The following is a 25355-nucleotide window of genomic DNA, read 5'->3' as shown; positions in this document are numbered from 1 at the left end:
TGTTTTTAAAAATTGCGTTTAGATCATCGTATTTCCATTTGTCCTGATTTTTATGGTTTTGTTACATATTGATGTGTTAAATAATAATTAATATTTTACCCTTCTATGCGAAATGAGGGAAACCTTTCACTTATGTATTAGCATTTTATATTACATTAATTTGAAATATTTTCTCATTCTAATGTTTTCATCTACAAATATTTTTTTAATGTATATAGTATCTGAGATCAAATAAAATATTTAATAATGCTACATATTACAACTTGGCATACAAAATTGTAAAATCTAGAATTGATTCCCTCACAACACTGTAATGTCATTGTAACTACTGTATTATGTTATGTTTAAGTTATATTTGGTGTGACCAAGGTATCCAGTCTAGCGTACTTGTTATCACGTTAGTTCAACCAACTCTGAACGACCGGACGTTGTAAGCTTCATCCGACCCGGAATAATGTTACCACGGCTTTTAGGCCTTTATATCGCTTCTTTGGTTAACCATAGACTAAAGCATCTTAGAGAAGCCCTATCGGATGGATCTTAGCAATTTGGGTTTGTACCCATAAGTCAAAAATATTGCACAAGTTGAGCTATGTTTAGTAAATATACAGAGTGGTTGAAAAGTAACTTGCACTCCCCCCCCCTTAACATTTTAACCTTTTGAGATATTTGAAATGGGTTAGCGGCAACCTTCTTAGAAATGAGGGGCTACAATAATTATGGTTCATATTGAAATTTTTGCCTTTAGGGGTAGTGGGGGTAGGGAGTAGCTCAAAATGTTCAAACGGCAAGTATATTCGAGTTTGGTATCACTTAACAGGTATTGACAAAAGTTAACAATTGACATAAAGAAACCCAAAATCGAACCACTAATAACAGAATGGTGCCCTAAAACGTATCAAATCCAAATAACCATGAGAGTGCCTGAAACTTAACTTGCACCCCCCTTAACTTTTTAACTATTTGAGATATTTGAAATCGGTTTGCAGCAACCTATTTAGATATGAGGGTCTACAAGAATGATGGTTAATTTTTAAAATGTTGCCCTTGTGGGTAGTGTGGGTGGGGGGGGGGGGGGTAGCTAAAAATTTTCAAATAGGAAGTATGGTCGACATCAAGAAAGTATAATTCGAACCACTTATAACAAAATAGCTGTAAAAAATTACTTTTTAATAACCATTGCCTTAATGATTTGTAGCTAACATGTTGTTATTAGTTGTCCAATTTATATTTTTTATGTTAATTGTTTAGTTTTGTCAAGACCTGTAAAATGATACTTACAATAAGATTATGATAAGACAATCGACCATACTTCCTACTTTAAAGTTTTGAGCTAACCCCCCCCCCCCCAATCTAAGAGCAAAATTTTAAAATTAAGCCATCATTATCGTAGCCTTTCATATCGAAACAGGTTGCCACAAACCGATTTCAAATATCTCAAATAGCAAAAGTTGAAGGGGGTGCAAGTTTATTTTCAGCCACCCTCATGGTTATTTGGATTTGAAACGTTTTAGGGCGCTATTTTGTTATTCGTGATCCGATTTTTCTTTGCTTTATGTCAATCGTTCAATTTTGTCAAGACCTGTAAAATGATACTAAACTCGACTATACTTGTGGTTTAAAACCTTTGAGCTACCCCCTGCCCTCGCTGCCTAAGGGAAATATTTGCAAAATTAGCCATCATTTTTGTAACCCTTCATAACTAAGAGGGTTGCCGCAAACCGATTTCAAATAATTCAAGTAGTTGAAAAGTTAAGAGGAGGTGCAAGTTACTTTTCAGCCACCCTGTATTTATTCAAAGAGATTAAGTAATTAATTAAGGTTAATTAATTATGTATTTATTAACTAACCGAATTCACAGGTTAAGCTGCAAATCAATAGTCCCCGTGTAATTTGAACTAGGCCTGTCAACATAAAAAAACACTCATTTTTGTCATTCATATTAAGCAATTTGAAAATCATTATTTAAATTGTGTTCAACATTCGGCGTGGTTTTGCTTTTAAAATTATGTTGAACTACTAAGATTGAAAAAACTAATACCTAGTAAGAGAAGCTAAAAATAACAAAATGAGGAAAGCGATCAATAAATAATTTGATAGACTGCGTGAATAGATAGTTTTTAGTCGTTGTAAATAAGCGTAAATATATGTTTTAAGTGTTATAAGACATTTCTTTTATTTACTTTCCGTAAATTTAATAACACGTAAAATGCTGATCAAGAAGTTATTTACAAAATTATATAAATGATCCAAACTCTATTCATAGTATTTGAAAAGCAACCAACCCTGACAAGCGTATATTCGATATCATGTTTGAATCGTAAACCGTGTACATATTATGGTAACTATCGAATATTCCAGCCGTGCCAAAAGCAGCAGAGCGTCATTCAGAATCCGTTATTGGTTTTGGCGCGATTTTACATCTAAAAGCTTTCCGCGTTGCAAAGTAGGCCTAGTGGGAACGCTCAGTACAATATACAACAATGTTGTACCTAACCTTTTACATTTTCATTAATTATTTGGGTTCAATCATAGCTAAAATGCATGCATTTATGCTGGAATAATGTTATACCAATTAATTGATGTTTGAAAGATTAATTTAACTTAAATATAGTTTGTTTTCACTAAATTTGTATTTTGTCTTAATCTTGGTAAACTCTAAATCAAACAACTTCTGATTGTTATGCAGGGCGCATGACTTCTATTTAGATCCATAGTACACTCATAGCTCCAGATAAGGTAAGATGATCGTGTGATCATTTTATAATAACTAACCAGCACCATTAAATAAAATTTAGAATAACTTACCGATCCTGTCGTGTATTAAACGTGTGTGTGTGTTTTTATTGGTTGACCAAATTAATCTGAAAAAATAACAACAATTTAGTAAACTATTTAAAATGTTTATAGCTTAACACATTAGCTACCAACGATACTCATCCCTCAGTTTCAGAGTAGTGTGACGGTTGGTAGGGAACGTGTTAAATTATATTATTAATAAACACTTATTTTTATGAAGAGGAGGAAACATGTTTTTACGCACACGGGATCCATTTCCATCACCATAAATAAATGTACCGTAATTCTTTTGCTAAGTACTAAACGTTTCAAATGGAAATCCAATACAACATTTACACCAGCCAGTCTCCGGCGGATTCCCAATGTTGACGGGTCTTTAATATGCATCGACCCCTGGTGTATTCCCGTTTAAGTTGCTTTTTTTTATTCAAGCAGAAAACTATTTTATCTACGACCGTTTATTAAACTAGCCGTTCCGGTTCAGTTCTTAGAATTTAAAAGATTCACTTAACAACATTGTTGTTTTACTTTACAACACGAGAAACGGACCAATGAGGTTCGAGGATTAAGAGAAAAGAGGTAAAATTTGTATAATTCGAACGTCAACTTATCAGCTGTTAAGACCAATTTATTAAACAATAAGTGAGTGGTTGGGACAGTTGCATCAGTTGCATCCCAATCGGTGACTATAAGGAAGGGATAACAAACGAAAACATAACCTCTCTTGGAAGTTATGATTAGTGATTTTTTGTATTAATTTAGAAATTGTCGTAGGCAAAGTGTAGTGTACGCAACTCGCATAATTAGCATTGTACGCAATCGTTGCGTAAACTACTGTTATACTATTCTTGAAACTTTTTGCAGCTTTTACTCTCCTGATTATGTGACGCAGATTCATAACGGTATACGCTTATTCTATTGCTGTTTTAAATTGGGGGTCAATTTTAATTTGGGTGTGACTTAATTGTGCCTAGTGGTTAGGTGGAAAGTGCGAGGTGAACGGGTGCAATTCCTGTCATATCCACTAAACATTTAAGGGCTTTGAACAGTTTTCCTTTGCGTGCTTTAATTCAAAATGCTACTGGCATAGACACTAGAAAAGAGTCAGTGTATGTAGCAATCAGTTGGTCTAGCATTAGATGCAATGGATCCTCCGCTTTGCTCCGAATATCGTTAGGATTATTATACATTGGTACGTTAATCATCTCTAGAATAATATCTTACTTTAACACTATAGTTATTTTAGAGAGTAGACCAATGCATTTATGTGACAACATATTCTCTGTAAATGAAAGATTAGTGTAAAAAATTAAATTTCATTTTTACTTCTTATGGTCAACTGTATCAATGATTTATAAGTTTACGAATGTATAGCCAAGTATACTCATTTAATGAAAACATAGTGGCTATATCGCAACCGAGAGCTTGTTATATACAAACTCTTAAAATATAGGCTTCTAGGCCACAATAACAAGATCAATTTAGGTCTAGAGAGTGACCTTTAAAGGGCATCAACAAGGGTTTGACGTATGCCAATGATATTGTTTGGACCTTTGACTTCAAGATAACAAGCTCTTAACTATAGTAACTAGTGAGTAATACATATGAAACTTAAATTTTCGCATTTAAAATATACAATATACATCTTATACATTTTACTCTAATTGTTTTTACTTATACGATAATTTTTAAATACCAACATATTATGAGCCCTTAGATTAAATTAATTTAATCAGCTATCTAAGGGTGGGGCAGCAAAACTTCATTTTTTTTATGTGCGCCATTTTGTTTGTTCATATCATAGCGAAGAGTTAGCAGTCTCGTTCGAGAGGCAAGGCTATAAAGTTTTGTCCTTGCACAGTTTAGTTGTCATTATGGGTTGGAGGAGCGTGCGTTTGCTGTTGACGCCTACTTTTCGAGTGGATGTTCAGTGATCGGTGATCGCAGCACAGCGTGCCTTTCGAAATCGGTTTAATTTAGCCCCGTTGACCCTGTTCCGGACCGGAAATCAATTGTTATGTGGTTCAATACGTTTAGACAAACTGCAAGTGCAACAATAAAAACTGGAGTCCCATGGCCCATTAGATCACCTAAGAACATTGAGGTAGTGAGAGCATGACATTGAGGCAATGTTGCGATCACCAAGGCGCCCAGCGCTCAAAGATGAGTCTGCCCTTGGATATTCCAATCGTTCTGTAACGAGAATTTTCCTACATTTAGGAGACCTACATTTCCATCCATACAAGATGGCGATTGTGCAGGATCTGTCAAAACGCCTTATTTCAATCAGGGGCGATTTGCAATGGCCGGATCAATCTCCCGATTTGTCCCCTTGCGGTTTTTTCTATGGGGTTTTTTTAAAGTCCCGCGTTTATGTGAACCGTCCAAGGACCCTTCAAGATAAAAAAAAAACAAGATCCAGGAAGAAATTGCCAACATAACGCCTGCTATGCTTGAAAAGGTAATGAAAAACACCAGAAATCAGTATACTCAATACATCTAGTATGGGGGACGTTACCTGTATGATTTATTCTTCAAATCTACGTAAAATAAAACTTTAGGAATATCCTAACGCTATAAAAACTAAATAAAGGTGGCTGACTCATACAGTGCGTTTTATTAAGCTTTGAAAAAAGGAAGTTATGCTGCCCCACCCAGTGTTTAACTATTTAAACTACGGTATAGCATTATGGAAATCTTTGTTATTCTAATTTGTTATTACACAAATTACTGAAAACATTTTGAAATATTATTGAAAGTGTTAAAATACTATTAAGAAACACGTATTCCTGAAACAATTAATTTCATATTCCATTTAATTAATAATGACATTAATATGGTAGGTAATAGAGAGAGTTCGTAAACACAGAAACAGTCCTCTTCGCCCGACGGAACTTTCGCTTTTCGTTTTATAAATAGGTAGATGAGTCTTCAACATGGGCTCCAAACCACAGTTTCGAGGAATTATCCTACTTTAAACTGTTGCTAAAATATTTTCGAATGATATGATTAAGCAAAAAAAAAAACAGTTTTAAAAACCGTGAGTTTTAAATAAACAATTGCATAAATTGTGTTGATTTATTTGCCTAAGCCTAAAATGTATTATCGTAGTAAAACAAAACACGGACTTAGCACTCAAGGCGCGCATAAATTTTGAAATTCCTCACAAGTTTGTACAAGTTAGAACTTCTAACTTGAACCAGTAATAGTAATACTGGGGGGAATTATATACCCAAGTAGGCGAGGATAGTCTTGTTTAAAGTCAAGTTTTAAAACGTGCTTAACTTGAAAAAATGCAGTTTTACCTTGCAACACAAGTATAAGTAGGCCAAGTAGTTCCTCCCCAAGTTTTGCGCACTGACTTGGATAAGTCCATTTCCGTTACTTTTCTAGTATACGAATTTGTCCTATTTCCTGGCACAAAATTGGCTAATAGTTACCGGTTTTCTTTTACCTTGGCATGTTGGATCTTTTTAGAAGTTACAGAAATAATTTAAATTTTTTAGAAAAAGGTAAATGTATAATGTTACTGGCATGGTTATCGTCACATGGACGAGATCACGGAACCACCGCCCAGGTTCAAATCACACAACCACTATTATAATTAATATTATTTCATTATTATTTTAAGAACCCGACTCACAGACTTTTACTAACGGTCTCTGCATTTCATAATACTTGGTACAGAAAACTATACAAAATCTTTTACTTCAGTCGAGTTTCAACTGATATCACATCTTGTAATTTATCTGTACTCCCGATAAGTTTATTTAATGTTGAGATTAGTTGCATTCTTGTATTTATTAGGTATATAAAACACTTCAAACGAGTAATATGCGACATGCACGACATATTACTAGCGTCTGATTCTCAGAACATGGACAGTGGCCAAATAACACTTGTTGGTGGCTTAAAAGCCATGTACTAACTGAATATACGCCGAGTTTACTACAGGAGCATAGTCTGTCATCGTGTTACTTAAGGCTTGAATGTACTTAGTTAAAATCTACGATTTTCCTACTCTATCATAAAAATTAAATGACTGTAAAACGATTTGTTTTCACTATGCATAAACTACTGGATCGAATTAACTGAAATGTTGCACAAATATAATTTATACAAACAAAGGATTATTATAATACGTCTATTCCAGTTTTAATAACAACCTAGGGCTTGCCAACGAGACATATTGATAACATTTTGCTGTCCTGTTATATAAACAAAGTGTCATATTGAAAGTGGTGGGGGATATTCCTTTGGTTTGCAGTATCTGCAGAGTATGTGAACATAATGATTAATATACATCTATGATGGTACATTATTGTTTTCATTTAATCAATCCCTACTGATGTAAGGATTGATATCCTAAAACTGGCGTATTCTACTTCCATCCCAAACCGTACAGATTAAAATAGCATTATTCAAAACTATTCAATTTTTTATGATTACGTTAGATAAGAGATGATCCTACAAGATACCTTTGGGGTTTGTTGTAGATTTTAAATGCACTTGGGTAGATTTGCCACATTTATACATACAGTATATTAAATTTTGTAAATACAAAATACTAGCAGAGTGCCCATCCTTTACTAAGCACAATAGCTACTAGTTGTATATTTACTAACCCACATCAAACTCTATTGTTCAACACTTAATTTCAATAACATATTCATTCCACGAGATCGCTCGAGTTTCAACGCTAATCGACCAGACAAGCGTTCGTGTATCTGTGATATCGGTCAATCAAAATCACATTATTGCCGGCGACACGATTTTGTGAGCTGGAAATAGATAAATACCAAATTATTCCCTCGACATTTCCCTCAAATTGTCAAAATCCACCTGTTCATATTATTATTTTTGTGAGCGTATAAATAATGGTTAAAAAGTTATTTCGATTTGTAATATGAAAATTTACCCACGTTTCTAGTTTTTAGCGAATTTCCCATATAGGGAATAAGCTATTACCGTAGTACTCATGGTAAGACCTGGACGCGGGACCGATTTTTTTTTCGTTTTGAGGTCCCTAGAGGCCAAAAACACCATCTGTTCAAATTCATATATATATATATATATGTGTGTCCGTCAGCACGATAACTCGAGCAAAAATGATCCGATTTTGATGAAATTTGGTAAAAACGTGTAAACGTACGTTTATTCGAACGAGTTCGCGATCCAGCATGATCGGACCATGGGAACGGGGGTTTACGGGGAGTTTTATGGGGTAAAAATAGGTTTTTCCCATTTTTGACCCAAAAAACATAAAATTTAGCAATTTCTTTCCAAACCATTTTGTAGAGCTTAAAAAAACAAATCATTTAGTATATTGAAGCGTTATTATGCGCCTAATGGTTACGGAGAAAATTCCAAAAAATTGTAAATTTAAAATTCCCATGTTATTCTTATGGACAATAAGTGAACTGTTGTAGTTTGCTTGTTTGTGAACATATTTTGATCAAATTTGGAAAATGTTTTTATTTCTTACTAACTATTCACATTTTACAAAAAAAAACAAACAGTTTTACCCTCCCTGATGCAGCAAACCTAAGTACTTGTTAAACTAATTCTATTTAAATTAAGAATAAATGTTATATTTTTAAGTAGACATTTCAGTGTAAATCCAATCAGTCAAATGGAAATTCGCTTAGTCGGCAGGTTTGCTGCGGCGGGGGTATTTTTATTTATTTTTGATTTAGATAAACTCTAAGACCTACAACTATTCCACAACAGCCAAATAGCGCCTATGAACTGTTAAAAAAATCATTTATTCAATCAATGAAAGTACTCGGGGAACGTAAACAAGTTTGGATTAACATTTTTGTAATATTATGAATTGTAGGCAATTATATATAAAATAACACAACAGTATGATAAGTAACAGCATGAATCCGTTTAAGCCTTCGTGTTATGGACGATGGCCAAAACACTTGTTGGTGTTTCTCAAGAGCCACTCCCTGGTTAAACGCATTAGTGATGCTTTCAACTGATGCTAAATGAAGCTGTTAATTATGTTTTATAACTGGATTTTAAAATGTTTGTCATAAATAAAAATTCATTCACTTCGTATAACGTCATAAAATCACTATGAAGTCTTTTGTTGATTTAGTTTTTTAGTTAAATAAAGGGATGGTTTCGGCCCCCTCGTTCTGATTTTTCTAACAATTTTAAATCAAAATTAACTCTATAAGAACAACGTTTGTTTTATACATCTTTTATACAAGCTTTATACAATTTTATCTACCATATACACTATAAATAAAGTATCGGTAGCTTATTTGAGTATGATGCCTAAATAAAGGAAGCCCTTTTTATTATGCTATTCATTGTGACCCTTGGTTGGAATATATTGTTAAATAAAATAAAATAATGTTAATACTGTTTACACAGTTCTATGAAATGGCGACCATACAAAGTAGGTATTTTAAGCCAAGTATGAATGGAGATGAGTGTAGGATGAGTGGCGCGATCTTGTAGTCTTGTTAGTGACTAAGGCCGACATTCCTTAGACACAGCTGTTAATTAATAGCCCATACAGCTAATGGCAACTAAGGGACCTACAGTTTATAGTGGAATCCGAACCACATTTTTGCCTTGGTAATTTCGAATTGGCCAACTATCAGGAACTATTGACTATATATATTCAATTGTAGGAACAGAAAGTGACACATTGGAAAATCGAGTTTAGCGTCATCCGTAAACATCTGTTACAATCACCCACTGCAGTTGTGATTTTTTACTTTACACTTTACACAACCACCATTGAAGCGCCGTCAATGATTGGAACCTTGTTTCTAAGCTATTGGCGACGATCATTATAAATGTAAGTTTCCCAGCCGTATATAACACTGATTCAATGTCCTCTTTCTGGTTATCAAAACTCCAGAACAATTTTATACACAAAGAATCTCTGGTTCCTGACCTGGATGATGCCTAGTTATTTAATTTAATTTACGGTTACACTATATTATTCCACTTGCGATTAATTAATATCCTTTATGTTAGAAAACGTTTTTAATCTCACTTGGATGGGATTTTCCTTCAAACGTGATCGCAATGTTTGCGGTATTTGTAAACAACATTTGTAAACATATCAGTGACAGCTAGAAAAAATAATCTTGATCCGAACAGCTGTTCGTTATTTCATAGATGATTATGTGATAAAAATTGGACGAAAACTTGACAAAAATCGCACAAAACTGCATTTTCATTACTCTACACACGAAAGTACACTTTCTAAACGTAAAATGAGATAAGAAAATAGGTAATTCCCGCTACTGCACGGAAAAGTTACATAACGTTAACTTTCCGTGCGTATGTACTGCACGGAAAGTAACCGCTATGGGATTTTGCGGTGCAGTCAGATCAGCTGATTGTATTGTTGTTGAAAACACATTCCTCGCTTATATATTGACATTGTCAGTTAGGTTATGTTTGTTGAGATAGATTCTTTGAACTATGTGTACTAATATGGATAATATTCCTGAAACTTTGATGAACAGAGCGGTAAGTGTAACAAACGAATTATTGCCTGATGTGTCGCGTTTAAGATACGAAAAAGAATACGATAAGCTTTGTACTTGGTGTCAAAAAGAAAACATTAAACCTAGCCAGGTTAATGATGACATACTTCTAGTCTATATGTCAGAACTGTCGAAAACTATGAAACCTAGCACCTTGTGGAGCAAGTATTCAATGGTTAAAAATGTCTTAAAAGTAAAAGAAAATCTTGGAAATTTAAAATTTCCAAAAACAGTTGCATTTTTAAAGAAAAAGTCTGTTGGTTTCAAACCTAAAAAAGCGAATGTTTTTACATCTGATCAAATTTCTCAGTTCATGATCAACGCTCCCGACAAAGAATGGTTGTTAAGTAAAGTAATTTTGACGTTTGGCATTTTTGGAGCCCTTAGGCGAGATGATCTATTACGCCTTAGCATAAATGACGTAAAAGATTATGGCAGTTTCATTAAGGTTACATTGAGAGATGGTAAAACACATGCTAGCAGAAGTTTCATCATTACAGACGATGAATGTACGTATCAACCCTGCCAGCTAGTACGTAAATATTTGTCTTTACGCCCATCAAAAATGACGAGCCCTAGACTTTTTGTTGGCTTCAGGCAAGGCAAGTGCGTAGCACAACATGTCGGGAGTCATACGATTTCGGATGTTCCCAAAAAGGTCGCCCAGTACCTTAAGCTAGAACAGCCTGAATCCTACACAGGTCATGCTATTCGACGCACATCCGCGTCAATGCTGGTGGAAGGGGGAGCGGATTTACTCACACTCAAGAGGCACGGAGGCTGGAAAAGTGCAACCGTTGCTGAAGGTTACATTGAGGAGTCCATAAATAGAAAAATTGATGTGTCTAAAAAACTTTTTTCAAAACCAAGTACTTCAATCTCAAATCAAAACAATTCCTCTTTGAATTTACTTCCAATCAGAGACATTACTAATTCAATTTCAAATTACAACAATTCCTCTTTGGATTCACTGCCACTCAATAACATTTCTAACAATGATGAAGAGGTGAATCTGGTTTCAAAACAATATTTTACAATCGACGATGTAATTTCATCAGAAGAAGATACTGTGCAAAATCGCAATTTCATTCAAGAAAATAATAAAGTTGATGGAACACACTCGGAAGTCAATGTTGCAGAAATGAGAAAAAACCTAAAGCTACCACAAAAAATGTTAAACATAAGTGAAAATCAAAACTGCGACTTTAACATACATTTTCATTTTCATTAATAAAGATTTATCAGCGTGTTGATCCTATGTAATCATCAAAGGTCTCTTTCTTTATTTGTTTATTCATCAGCTTGTTCTGTAGTTAATTTAATAAAGATACTTTTTTTACCCAAAATAGTCTGTTTTTCCTCAAACTATTGGCCATGCAATTATTAATAAGTGCACGGAAAAAACTCATAACGTTAAGTTTCCGTGCTTATGTCGAGGTACATACACACGGAAAGTTAGCGTTATGAGTTTTTTCCGTGCACTTATTAATAATTCAGAGTTGAGTTTTTTTTCATTAGTTCGGTTTTTTCTCTTAATACTAAGTTAAATAAACGAAAATTTTCATGTTTTTATAAGTTTTCGGTATCGTAATGAAAAATAATGTTCAATACTCGCCTCGAAAGTGTCATTGCGGGGCACGATGGCGTTTCCAGCGCTCGGCTTCGCCTCGCGCGAAAATGCCATCTCTCCCCGCAATGAGTCACTTTCCAGTCTAGTAATGAAAACTACTATTTTGAACGTCCGTAATTTTATTTACAAAGTAGTGAGGCCATATTTTAATGGCTAAAGACACTCTCGCCAATCCAGTGAATACATTAAAATGACTTGGATCTTGATAGGTACTCTCGTTTTCCTGGAGAATATTGCGTAAAACGCCATCTTGAGTGTTACAGACAAAAATTTAGATGAGATTTGTTTCGGCTTCTTTAATGTATAAAACATAAAAATAATCTAAAACATTAAATGATTACCTTATCCAACCACAGTTGCTGGTATGACAACTAGTTTCGTTCCTAATAACTTCGTCAAGACATTGTGTGCAACCACATCATCAATGTATTGATACATTGTGGTATGTCAATAGATTCTTTAAAATACTGTCGAAATCACAATAGTCAAAACTAGTCATGTTGATCAAATAATTAAAATAGAATAAAAAGTGATAAAATGGGATAAAAACTGTAAAGGCTGGCCAGCACTGTCTTATCACTGGCAATGACTAAATAAAATTGACTGAATCATGAGGTGTCTTCTTCTCTCCAGTGCCACCTGTATTTCAGTTTGTTTTGTTCTTATTTTATACTTCTTTAATTTGTAGCTTGTCAATATATGTATCAAAATATTATATTTTACTGGAAAAAAGTCTAGGAGTTTAAAATTTTAAATGGGTCGATTCTTCTTCAACATCAAGCTTAACACTTTTTGGTGATACTCAATTATTTCCATGTTCTTATCAATAGATGTGTAGTAGTAAGGTTCCGATATTAAATGTTCGGCATAACTGGATTGCTGATGTTGTGATCTTTTAGGTATATGTTTTTTAAATCTTTGTTGCAACTGTGGTTGGATAAGGTAATCCCTTTTTATTAGTTTCTTTGTTCAACTTTTTGGAATTTTATGTATTTTTTATGTAGATAACCCTAATGATTTAGCTATAAAAACAGTCAATCTTCTTGCAGTAGTATCTTGGTAGTAACAAGTGGTTACTAATTATGTTTTTGATTTACGTACTGTAACTATTTCCTGTAAGTTATAACTCAATAAAATATTTTACGAGAAATAATATTTATATTTATTTAATAAAGTTAGATGTAAATGGTTACTATCAAACTTAAAATACTTATTATACCTTAATTTAAAGGTTTCTTCCTTGGCTTATGTCAACTGCATACAGTGTTTTAAGATACATTGCATTACATTAAGCAGCTCGTAATAATGTAACTCTCAAGAAAAGTATATTACGTTACTAGTCCTGAAAATAAATGTTTACCGGACGAGTGTGGTCGTTCCCGTGCGAGACGAAGTCGAGTACGGGATTACCATACGAGTCCGGTACACACATTTTGGACGAGTTACGTACGATAGTTTACGCCATACTACTTAATTCGTACAAATCCTTATATATTTTCACCAACTAAAGTACTAAACATCACCAGTCATAACCTCTAAGAGAGGTTATGTTTTTGCTTATAACCAATCATTGCCACGCAAATACAGTATAATCAGCTGATCAGCGGTGTCCGGTAAAACTCATTGCAGAACAGTATTACGCAATGAAACCCCATTTGAATAAGCTGGCGGAAAACAGCTGTTTTCTGGACTAAATCCTTGCGTGGGAAGTTCATCAAAATAATGTAGTGTGGCGTAAAATTCTTTTCCGTTCATTTCATTGCATTTTAAATTTTGTAGAGACGAGCAACGTTTCTATCTAAAAAAGATGATGTTTGGTAGAGACACAAAAGACTATATCCTTTTTGTTTTATTCATGGCGCGATATGTCCGGTTGTATTCTTTGATGTAGAAGCACATACGTTCTGCAAGGTGACATCGCAATAAATATTACAGTACAACGAACAAGTAGTGAATCTTTACGTATCTATTTTATGCCAGTAGTTCTACTTTGCCAAGTGAGTAGGCAAAAGGAATCAACTTTACACCCATAAAAGGAGTATAAAGCTTTTGCTCGAGTGTTTGCCTTGTTATTGGGAGTTATTTTCCTTACTTGTTTAGTTGTAAATATTTATATTACAGAAATTCTATAACAACAACGTAATCACCTACGTAAAATGAGAGTGAAAATGTTGTTTTACTCGTAGAAAATTTATCCTACAATATATGAAAGACAAATACTGCAAAGAGTTCAAATTACCTTCATACATCTAAGTGAAGGAAGTTCTGAGGGAAATATATTCGGAACATTTTTATGATGTCTAATAAAATGCAGGTTCACCTCGGAACTGTATGTATTACTGTGATGGAGAGAGGGAATACTCAAGTAGAATTTTATATTTGGATTTTACTTTCAATGTCAATTTTAGATTGTTGATATTAGATTTAGAAACTACCTAGAAAGTTCTACATGAACATATGATTACTAAATAAATGTCTTCTTAAATTGACTGATGAGTTGTAGACCATCAAAATAAAAGTAAATTGTGCATTTACAATCATCTTACCAATACAGTACAGTAAAATTAAATTTAAAAAAGTTAAGAGTTGAAATGATGGGTAGGCTCGCCGTCTTAATCGTCTTTTAATAGTACTTTTATTGCATGATGTATCCTGACGTAACATTTAATAGTATATGTCATAACAGGAGTAGAATGTGAGTCATTACGTATTTGATATGTTTGAAGTGCGAGATTCATCGAGCACTTTAAATGGTCGATAATCAAATCTTTGTTTGTTAACGTTGGCAAAATCTAGAAAGATTGTAAACATTACTTTCGCATTGTAAACATTCTTTTTCCGTAGTTAACAATGTCACGGTGAATTTTCGGCGGTGATAAACCTGTAACGAACAGTTAATTTAACAGTAGTGTAGCGAAAAAAATTACAATTTCTTTACCACTCTGTCGCACTTCATTTTGACTTAACATATGTTTATTAATATAAACTAGAGGCCATCCAGTGGTTGAAAACTCGACCAAAAATACCTATTATACCGAATTCTCTATTTTCACCCAACGCTGTAAACTGATTGTGAACTGAACATGTGATTGAAATTTCTTCTATTTGTTTTGATTTTCTGTTTATACTGTATTTTGTTGTTATTTCGTCACCAGCATGGCAACCCATAAAGCCCATGTTAATTTGTTTTTTAATTTTTATTTCATTTTTTATGCTTATCTTTGAACCTATTTTAATTTAAAAAGGGATTTTGCACACCTAACGGAAAATATGTTTTCAACAGTATGTGTATATTTTCCCTGTAATGCACACTAGCTAAGGAAAAAGGTTTTAAAGAATGCGTGCCTATTAATATATAGATAGATAAATCAAAATTACGCCCGAATTAACCAACAAGTAAACTAGAAATAGGTCGATTCTTATTGTGTCTAATACCGTTTTTTCCTTTGAAGGAAGTCGATTTGTTACAGCGTGAGAATCGTTCTCTTAAAGTAAACATTGAGCACTGCTAATGATATAAAGATGAACAACCAATGGATAAATAAAATGATTACCTTATCCAACCACAGTTTTTGGTATGTCGACTAGTTTCGTTTCATAGAACTTCGTCAGGTCATATGGTAGGTAACCACATCATCAATGTATTAATAGATTGTGGTACCTATGTCAATAGATACTTTATAAGATTGTCACAATCGCAATAACTAAAACTTGTCAGGTTGATAATATATTTAAAATGGAATAGAAATTGATAAAACTGTAGTCCTACACAGGCTGTCCAACACTGTCTTATCACTGCCACTGACTAAATAAAACTGACTGATTGTGTATGATGGGTGTTTCTTCTCTTTCTCTCCAGTGCCACCTGTAATTCAGTTTATTTTGTTCTTCTTCTTTGATTTGTAACTTGTCAATGTATGAATCAAAATATAATATTTGACTGGAAAGAAGTCTGATAAATTAAAATGTTAAATGGGTCGAACTTTTTAGCTTTGTAGATGGTGAATTCTTCTTTAACATCAAGCTTCAAACTTTTTTGTAATACTTCAACTATTTCCATGTTCTTATCAATAGATGTGTAGTTGTGAGATTCCGATATTAAATATGTTCAGCGTAACTGGATTGTTGATGGTTTGATCTTTTAGGTATATGACCTTTAAATCTTTGTTTAAAACATTTTACAGTTTGGCCGATGTTGTACTTTGGACAGTCGTCACAGTTAATTCTATAGATACCTGATGTTTCATTGTTGTTTGTGGTGACAGGTTTGGCGTGGATAAACTTTTCAAGTGTGTTGATTACAAAATGTGCGACCGTCGTATTTTTTCTATTAAATATTTTTTTAAAGGGCGTTGTTGATTTTTCCATAGTACTGTATTTTAACGGATTACCAACGTATTTAACCATCATACCAACAACTGTGGTTGGATATGTAGTCATTTTAAAACGTTTTTATTAGCTCGCTTTCTTGTCCGGTACAAATTTTGAAATCAATTTTATACTAACTTCCCGACGAGCTAGAGACTTGAAACTTGAAACATAGCTCACAAATGGAAGACAATGCAATATTATATCATTCAATTTTCATATTTCCCTTGGGCTACGCCCCTTTGGCTTCAAAATTTTCCATGTTTACATTTTAAAAGGATGTAAACATATAAATTAATTTAAGTCAGCTGTAAATACTTAAATTTGACAGTTAGAAGAGCAGAGGTTAAGAGGTACAGGTTCTGCTCCCAAGATATTCTAAAAATATAAAACAATCATTTCAAAGTAAAGATAAAACATCTGATTACAGATAATAAGGTTTTGTGTTTTATAGTATTAAGAGGCTATATTAAATAGATTTAACATATTTACACATTAAAGACTAAAAACTAGATAATAATTTATAAATAAAAATACTTTTTAAAAATGCCACGTTTTTAAACGCACTAAAAAGTATAAAATAATTTATACAATTTTGAGAGAATAAATACTTGTAAGATTTAAAACGAAAAACGTGGGGCGCATGCAATAGATCATAATAGTCCAATAGGTGAAGTTAATTATAAATCAGCATGCGCCCCACGTTTTTTGTTTTAAATATTACAAGTATTTATTCTCTCAAAATTGTATAAATTATTTTATACTTTTTAGTGCGTTTAAAAACGTGGCATTTTTAAAAAGTATTTTTATTTACAAATTATTATTTTATCGATGATATATTCCAACCAAGGGTCACAATGAATAATAAACAATAATTGTTTGTTATAAATAAATAAATTGCAATACAACGTCAACCAAAAACTAATACGCATCCCAATCTAAGGGTAGGAAACCTCTTAAACACTACTATTCTCAGTTTACAGTTAAGACATAACGCTTTTATCGAAAGCTACAATATCAACAAGTCGGAGTAATCGTGGGTAAAAAGTGGTTTTTTCGCTGCCTTTAGTCGATCTATGCAGTTTAGTAGCTGCACTCAAACCCGCTTCTGAAGAGGCACTTTGTGTCGCAGTCTTTAAGAGCACTGCATTGCACTTTAATATGAACGAATGACCCATAGTTATGGTGGATTATTCAAGCGAATATACACGAGTTATTCCCAAGTTCGATACTCATAAGTAATCGGATGAATGTTAATTGGGGGAAATATCAACTATAAAGATAGTTCACCTGCACAGAGGCATACTTTTTCCATCTTTTGTATTTCAGACTACTTAGTCTACAACTCATAGTGAGCTCCTAACGACAAGCTCACTGTATCACAACAAGTATTGCCATTAGTGAATTGCCGCAAATTCCAATAGAAAACACTAGTTTTACAAACAGTTTCATTTATAGAGAATTATTTTTAAAACAAACTATTACGGCACTTTTGTGTGGAAAACTTGTGTTTTGGAAGCGGTCATACTAATATGACCAATGGTTTCCTAAAAGAAATGACAAAAGCCAGTGTTCATAATAATTGTTTATAAACCGAAAAGGCCACTATTATTGACTGTCTTGAAGTTCAATTATAAAACTTTTCTCATTCAACTCTCTGAGTGTGGCCAACGTTTTTAGGCTAATGTTTCTGGCATCTTGGTATTCTATTGGACTCTGTGGTGTAAGAATACGATTTTAATGATAGATAGGTTTGGTACATTTTATTGTATAACAAACAAAATTCAAGACTATTGTATACATTTGGAATTAGTTGCTCTAATACATCCTAAACGTGATGTCAATCAACTTAAAGGACACGTCAATTATAAAACATGGTGGGCAATATATCCTTTTAATAATACATTCAAAGAAGATTTTTTAATTGATATTACGAATCTAAAATAAAAACTATTAGCTATATAAGTCTGAGGAATTGCAATCAGGCGAAATGTAACAGGAATTGAGGAATTTTTAAGTTGTACAGTCCAAACCAAGCGATGAATTTTCCTTTCTTTTTTTAAATTAACAAAGGTTATTTCTGTTTAATTGGAAACAGTTTGCAAACCATAAAAACAATATTTGTTTTTGACATTAATGGTTCAAACTGAAGAACGATTGACTGCTGTATGCTGACGATTGATTGGTTAAATGTTTGATGTCCTAAAATACAACTGAGTCAGAGACGAAGTATTGACTTCACAACGGAACTGTTAAACAGACATCACTACCTCAAGGTAAATTGAATCTCTCTAGACTGACGATCAGTTATTGATTGGCTGCATGTTTGACGTCCTGACACTATTGAGTGAATCAGAGATGATATTTACTTCACACCGGAACTGTTAAACATCGCTTCTCAAGGTAAATTGACTCTCTCTAGACAGACAATGAGTTATTGATTAGTTGGCTGTGTGATGTCCTGACGCTATTGAGTGAATCAGAGATGATATTTACTTCACACCGGAACTGTTAAACAGACATCACTACTTTAGGTAAAGATTGAATCTCTCTAGACTGACAATCAGTTATTGATTGGCTGCATGTGTGATGTCCTGACGCTATTGAGTGAATCAGAGATGATATTTACTTCACACCGGAACTGTTAAACAGACATCACTACTTTAGATAAAGATTGACTCTCTCTAGACTGACAATCAGTTATTGATTGGCTGCATGTGTGATGTCCTGACACTATTGAGTGAATCAGAGACGATGTTGACTTCATCTGGGCACAGTTAAACAAGCATCACTACCTCGAGGTAAATATTGTATATTTTAAGGACTTTCAGTTATTGATTAGTTGCATGTTTGATGTCCTGACACTAGTGAGTGAGTCAGAGATGATATTGACTTCATCTAGGAACTGTTAAACAGACATTACTTCTTCAAGGTAAACATTGTAGTCTATCTAGGCTGACGATCAGTTATTGATTTCTTGAACGTTTGATGTCCTGGCGCTAAGAGTTAGTCTGAGAAGAATTACTGACTTCCCCAAAAAACTGTTTTTATTGTGAGTTCACTATTTAAAAAAAATAAGAATACCACATACTAGGACCTTTAAATTATTCTCTAATTGAAAAAAAGTATCTTCAGTTAGGTTTTAGAATTCAGCATATTCAGCTCCGGCAAAGCTTACATAAACCATTTTTTGCCGTGAGCAAACATATAACATTACTTCTTCCATATTCATATAATTATATTCGATACTTTCTGGAAACCAAATGTAGCCTACAACAAAGAGCGGATTTACTGCTACCCATCTAATATCAAAGCTCATTTAACCGGCCAAATGTCAACATTGTTTTTGTTGCAAAGAGTCGACAATGTTTGTGATCTCAACTCAGCATTAGATTTCGATGTTAGGCTAGCCTACATTCCGGGGTTTTTTTACCGTGTAACCGAATACTATAAAAGCTTAGATGTATAAATTCATTAGATTTATTTACCTTAATTGAAGCAAGTGTCTGGTGTCCTGCTAAAAGATAAAACCCATCATGTGCCCTCCGTAATTAAAGGAGTAAAATAACTTAGATAAATGTTTTCCTCGCCTTTATCAAAAACAATACTTTATACCCCTACCTTGTAGCCAATTAGGTAGTATACTTTAATTTAGGATGAATCTAATTTAAGCTGGTAGTAGAAGTGAGATAAATTAAAAGACAAAGTAGACCAAAGATGCATTTATTTTACGGACGTCAAATTTCTCAAAATACACTTTCCAAATGAAATTAAATATCCAGATGTTACTTCCAAAAATTATACTAAATAATAAAATAGTGGAAAGATCTTACTTTAAACAGAGACACTGGTTTAATGGTCAGAACAGGCACTAGCAGATACCATGCAAACTAGAAGTGGTGCAAAAAGCTACTGGACCAATCATAAGAAGGTGAACAAGAAGTGGTAGTACCAAGAAGTGGTTGATTTCTGTCTGAAAACATCACACAAACCCAATAAAAACTATTCTCTATAAATTCTAATAATTAAAAGTAGATTTAAGATCTTTACAACTTCTTGTGAAAATGTGCTTCTCCTAGAACAAAACTCAACAGGTCTGTATAAACTTTACTTGTTTTCTTTTCTTGTGAAAAGCATTAAAATTGATTTGAAAACTATTCATTCCTTTTCATCTTTTTCCAAAAGTGATTTCTACAAAGCTATATACAATAAATCAGCTAAAATCTTATTACTAAACAATATTAAAACTACTTACAATTTTCTACAGCAACCACAACTTAGATGACCATATTTCCAGTGAACTTAAAACTGACAAACTTGAACCTAGTTATCACTAACCACTACCAACCCTACAAAACTAAAACTTCTAAACTGCTGGTCACTCTTTCTTAATCTTTCTAGCCAATGATTAAATAATATTGATTTTGTTTTGTTATTTCAAATAAAAACTAACTACCATCGGTACAACTTTAATCACATACATACAGATATAACAAAGAGGTTATAATGAGTCATCAACGCATTTTCCATTGCTTTGTAACCCAGTTAGGTATATGTAGTTTTAACAACTTAAAATATAATTTGTTTAAAATCATATGCGCACAACACGAACAATAAAAATGTATAATATACTCTACAATGTATTTACAATCATATTGAATTAATAGTGTTGAATTCATGAGACAAATGATAAACAAGTTTAGTGCTATTAGTGCTATATAGGGGAACAAACGAAAGTTCACCGATTTAAATTATTAAAATCTACTTTAAAATATACATCACTAGCCAGACATACTTCGCCTGACATACTTTTTTTATTATTATGAACCCGCTGAAGTTATGACTTCGCTACGGGCTAAAATAACCATTTATTTGCATTAATTTTCCGTATAGTAACAGTTATTAAGGATTAAATTCATTTGAATATACCCCAATCACCTAAACTAACTAAACATTTGGAACTACTGAAGCCAAACTCAGGGCGAACTAGGAGCTTCGAACTACTCTCTCTAGGACGACCTACATAATGTTTATACAAAAACACTATTCATGTTATATGGAGATATACTAAGTTTGGTAATCGTGGTTTAATGAGAACTGCCTTGTTTTAAGGAACAAACATGTGGAAGTAAATTTTCAAAAGTTTTGATTAAACTGATTTTACTCGAAACCAGTTTGAGATAGAAAGAACTTTAAAAATCAAAGTTGTGGATAATTTAATCACGCACTAACGATTTTCCATCAGATTTAACATCTAATAAGTGGCTAGCTTTTAAATACCCAAATATAAAGACTAACTTAGAAAATTTTCACCGAAAATCGCTTTAACCCCCCCCCCCCCACCTAAACCCCCCTTAAATTACGAATTTCCCAAAACCCCGTCTTATTGCACATCACATCACGTACCAAATTTATAATGTCGTATATGTTTTGAGGTCATCTGTCAGTGAGTCGTATTTGCCTTTTATCCTGTATACAGAAGATGACTATGTAAGGAAATACTAAGGTTTAGAGCTAGTAAAACTACATCTTAATTTCAAGATGTAAATCTTGGTTACGTATTGTAAAGCTCTACGAGTGACGATTTCTTAGTAGTTTGACTTAGCCAAGAAATGTTTAACAATGATCCCATACGTAAAATATCGCCATTTAAAATACATTACAATTTTTTTGATTACAGTAATCTACGTCAGTCTGCTTGGTTCTTAAGTTTCAGCTAAGTATACGACCCAGCAAACTTCCTTTAAAGCTTCCTGGCTAAATTAACGAGGTCTCAACACAGTTAATTCTTCTAACCACGTATGTTATCAAAACGTGAATAAATAGAGTTCAAGATTAAATATAAATGATTAAGTATAATTTATTTACAAGTAATATTACTTTATGATTGTAACTTATGAATGTATTATTTCATTATGAGTGTAGGAGTTTTGCCAACGGGTATCAGGTAGAAAGGGTCCCCATCCATGAATTCCACATACTGCGGAGTTTTGCCAACGGTTGTGGGTTGAGCGAGAGCGATTACACGTGACCGTGAGAGTGGCTTCCGCTAGGGGTGGACAAACCAGGCAGGATGCTGACTGTATTCAAAGTAATGGAGTTATGCATCTCTGACTGTGAAAGGAAATGTATTGAATTTTTAACCTAACCTAACCTAACCTAACCTAACCTAACCTAACCTAACCTAACCTAACCTAACCTAACCTAACCTAACCTAACCTAACCTAACCTAACCCACTGCGACAAGCGCATAACTGCCAAGCGTAGACAACCCTGATCCCTGACAATCGCTCTCCCTCCCTCCGTCACACTCTTTCTCCCACCACCACCGTTGGCAAATCTCCGCACCAAGAGGTGGCCGAAGGCATCCCCCCCATCTACCTGACACCCGTTGGCAAAACTCCGGTTCCCTTTCATTATACAGGGTTAATAAAAAGTCTGGAGACCCCCTGTAAATTTTTTAACGGCCCATACTAGAAAGACTAAAAACTCTGCACACCTTTATGGCATGTTATGAGCTTTGTGACCCTAATTGCTACTTGGTTCGCAAACCCAAAATTGGGGGGTTTGGGGGGAAACTCAAAGATTTTAAACCCCCATCATTTTAAGCCCCATCGAGTGACCCCTAATTTTGAAGGTCGTGATAAAAGAAAACTAACAATGCAAGTAGTTTTACTGATGAGGCAATTCCAGGATAAGATATATTATGAATGGAGTCATAAGGCAATATCCTTTTCGATCTCATGTTTTAAAAGATCGATCAAATTATTCCTATATAAATTTCGAATGGTCATGTGGGGAGATCACAAACAAGGAAACAGTCCAACGCACCTTCCAAAGATATTTTTTTTTAATTGATTACGGAGTTTAAGGTGTGTTTTTTAATGCCAAGCCAGGACATTATCATATAGCAAATAGTCACTAATGATTGGGGTTTTTTAACTAAGCCTCTAGAACCAACGGTTGTCAAGCAATAGACCGTTTGTGTATATTTGACATAAAACAAATTTACCATAATCAGCTACAATATTTATGAAAGTAGGCATAAACGAGTGATTTTTACCATCGACTGTGTAATAAATTAATGTGTTGTGGATTGCCAGGTTAACATTTTCATCATAATAAATTTAAATTGCACTGAAACTTAAATAATAAAAACCAAAATTAATCGTAAATAAAACGTGAGTATCATTTATATTGCTTTTACAATCGAAATAAACTATAGCAATGGCTCGGTCCCCCAGTATTGATGAGTAAAACCCCAAAAAGCAAAGCATCGGCATTACAAGGACATAAAACGGTTTTATGTAGAGGAAAGGACGCTCTTACTTCATGGCATTGTAACTCGATAAGCGGCGAGTTATGTTAACAATGTTTTCAGCATCCCCTTATAAAAACCTCCCCATCCCTTGTTCCGGGGAGACGTCTCCTTCCAAACCTATACTTGAGGGACAAAAACACTTCTGCTTGCATAAAACATGTTGGGATAACAGTCTTTATGGTACTCGTCTCACTTGTCACCAACATTCAATTTATTTCATGGAATAAATAAAGTAGTCGACAACACTTCGGGTCATCTTTGGGATTAGGGAAATAATATAAATTGTTATTACGAACGGTATAATCACTGCACGATAAGTAAATAAGATATAGTAATTTTGGATGCCGCTAAAAAAGATGTCAAATGGTATTTTAATCTGTACGTTGATTTTGTTATAAGGTAGTAATTGTTTTAATTCAATGTTGTCCTTTATTCTGTGTTTTTGTGTGTATGTCTGTTGGTAACGCATTTATGCCTTCTTTTCTCAACGTTTCACGGAAAAGACAAGAGTACCGGAAATGTCAATCTTTAAAGTGTGCAATGGTGAGGTATTTAAACCATTTTATCGAATGGAAAAAAGCTTACAATTACCTTAGGGCTAGGGCTTAGAGCTTAAAACAAATAATTTTATATTAACTGTTGTTGTACGTGTATTGATTACGGAGAAATAGTTTCAATGTTATTCTTATGGAGAATAAGTCAACTGTCGTAGTTTGCTTGTTTTTGGATATATTACGATTAAACTTGGCGATTGTTTTTTTTTTCATTGTGTACTAAGTTATTGATATAAAAAAAAACACATTTTACTACCCTCCCTGTAGCAGCAAACTTAGGTACTCATTAAAATTAATGCTATTTAAATAGATAGATGTGAAAACGCAATCAGGCAAATGGAAATTCGCTTGGCCTGCAGGTTTTCTGCGGCGGGGGTGTTTTCAGGTATATCAATGGATGTCAAATATGGACTAAATAATACTTACTTTACTTAACATCCGACATTTATTTTCGAGGCATTTTGGTTTGGCATGAAACTGTCACGTGTTGTGTTTACGTCAGTCATGCGCAAGCCTTTAATAGTTTTGCCTGTATATCTGGAAAATAAAACTTGTATTCAAACAAACTGCTGTTCTAGTGCCGAACACTATAGTTTCTTCTTGACTATCAGATCCCCGTCAGTAGAACGGGCGGGTTCCTATCATCACATAGTCTAATGAAAGCCAATACTCAGGATGCGCGTGGTGTTGTTTTTTATGTGGTATTCAACATTAAATATATAAAAAAAAAAACATTTGTTCGTGTTAAATCAGCTACAAGTTATTTAAATGGGGGTTATGATTAATTATTTCTAAATTTTCATTTACGGTATCTAAAAGCCATAAACATTGATTTTATCATTGGTATAGAAGCATAAAATTTTTTTGCTCACGAAAGCTTCAAAACATTCAAGACCCAAACAGTCTAGTGATTGGAGAGTGAAACGTCTCCCCCGGACGTACCGAGTTCAAATCCCTCTAATCACCTATTGTTTTAGCTATGTGGTTCGAGGCTGGCCATTGCAGTCAAACTATATAGTTCACTGCAGACAAGAAGTTAGGTCAAACATAAATAAATAGAATTATTGCGAAATTATAACGACCTTTCTAATCTCTAAAATAATGTTGTTTGATGGGAGACGAATAACCCGTCCAGTTTTCATAAACTGTGTCTTCCTAAGACG

At 33.7% G+C, this 25355-nt stretch overlaps 1 protein-coding gene across 3 annotated transcripts in view; it reads right to left on the bottom strand.

The window, feature by feature from the left end:
- Positions 1 to 25355, bottom strand: part of LOC128982146 (calbindin-32) — a 107741-nt gene that overhangs the window by 75800 nt on the left and 6586 nt on the right. For 2 of the 3 annotated variants that reach the window (XM_054401201.1, XM_054401205.1), the window contains exon 2: positions 2809 to 2864. The exons of the other annotated variant lie outside the window; for it this stretch is intronic. The gene's annotated coding sequence lies outside the window, so the exon portion shown is untranslated. The remainder of the gene's footprint in view (positions 1 to 2808; positions 2865 to 25355) is intronic. 3 annotated transcript variants of the gene reach the window in all.

Source organism: Macrosteles quadrilineatus, unplaced genomic scaffold, assembly GCF_028750875.1.
Source record: "Macrosteles quadrilineatus isolate MER2022 unplaced genomic scaffold, UCM_ALF_1.0 Scaffold_134__1_contigs__length_289700, whole genome shotgun sequence".
Lineage (NCBI taxonomy): Eukaryota > Metazoa > Arthropoda > Insecta > Hemiptera > Cicadellidae > Macrosteles > Macrosteles quadrilineatus.
Note: the sequence above shows the minus strand (reverse complement) of the source record. Positions and strands in the feature narration are given on the sequence as shown.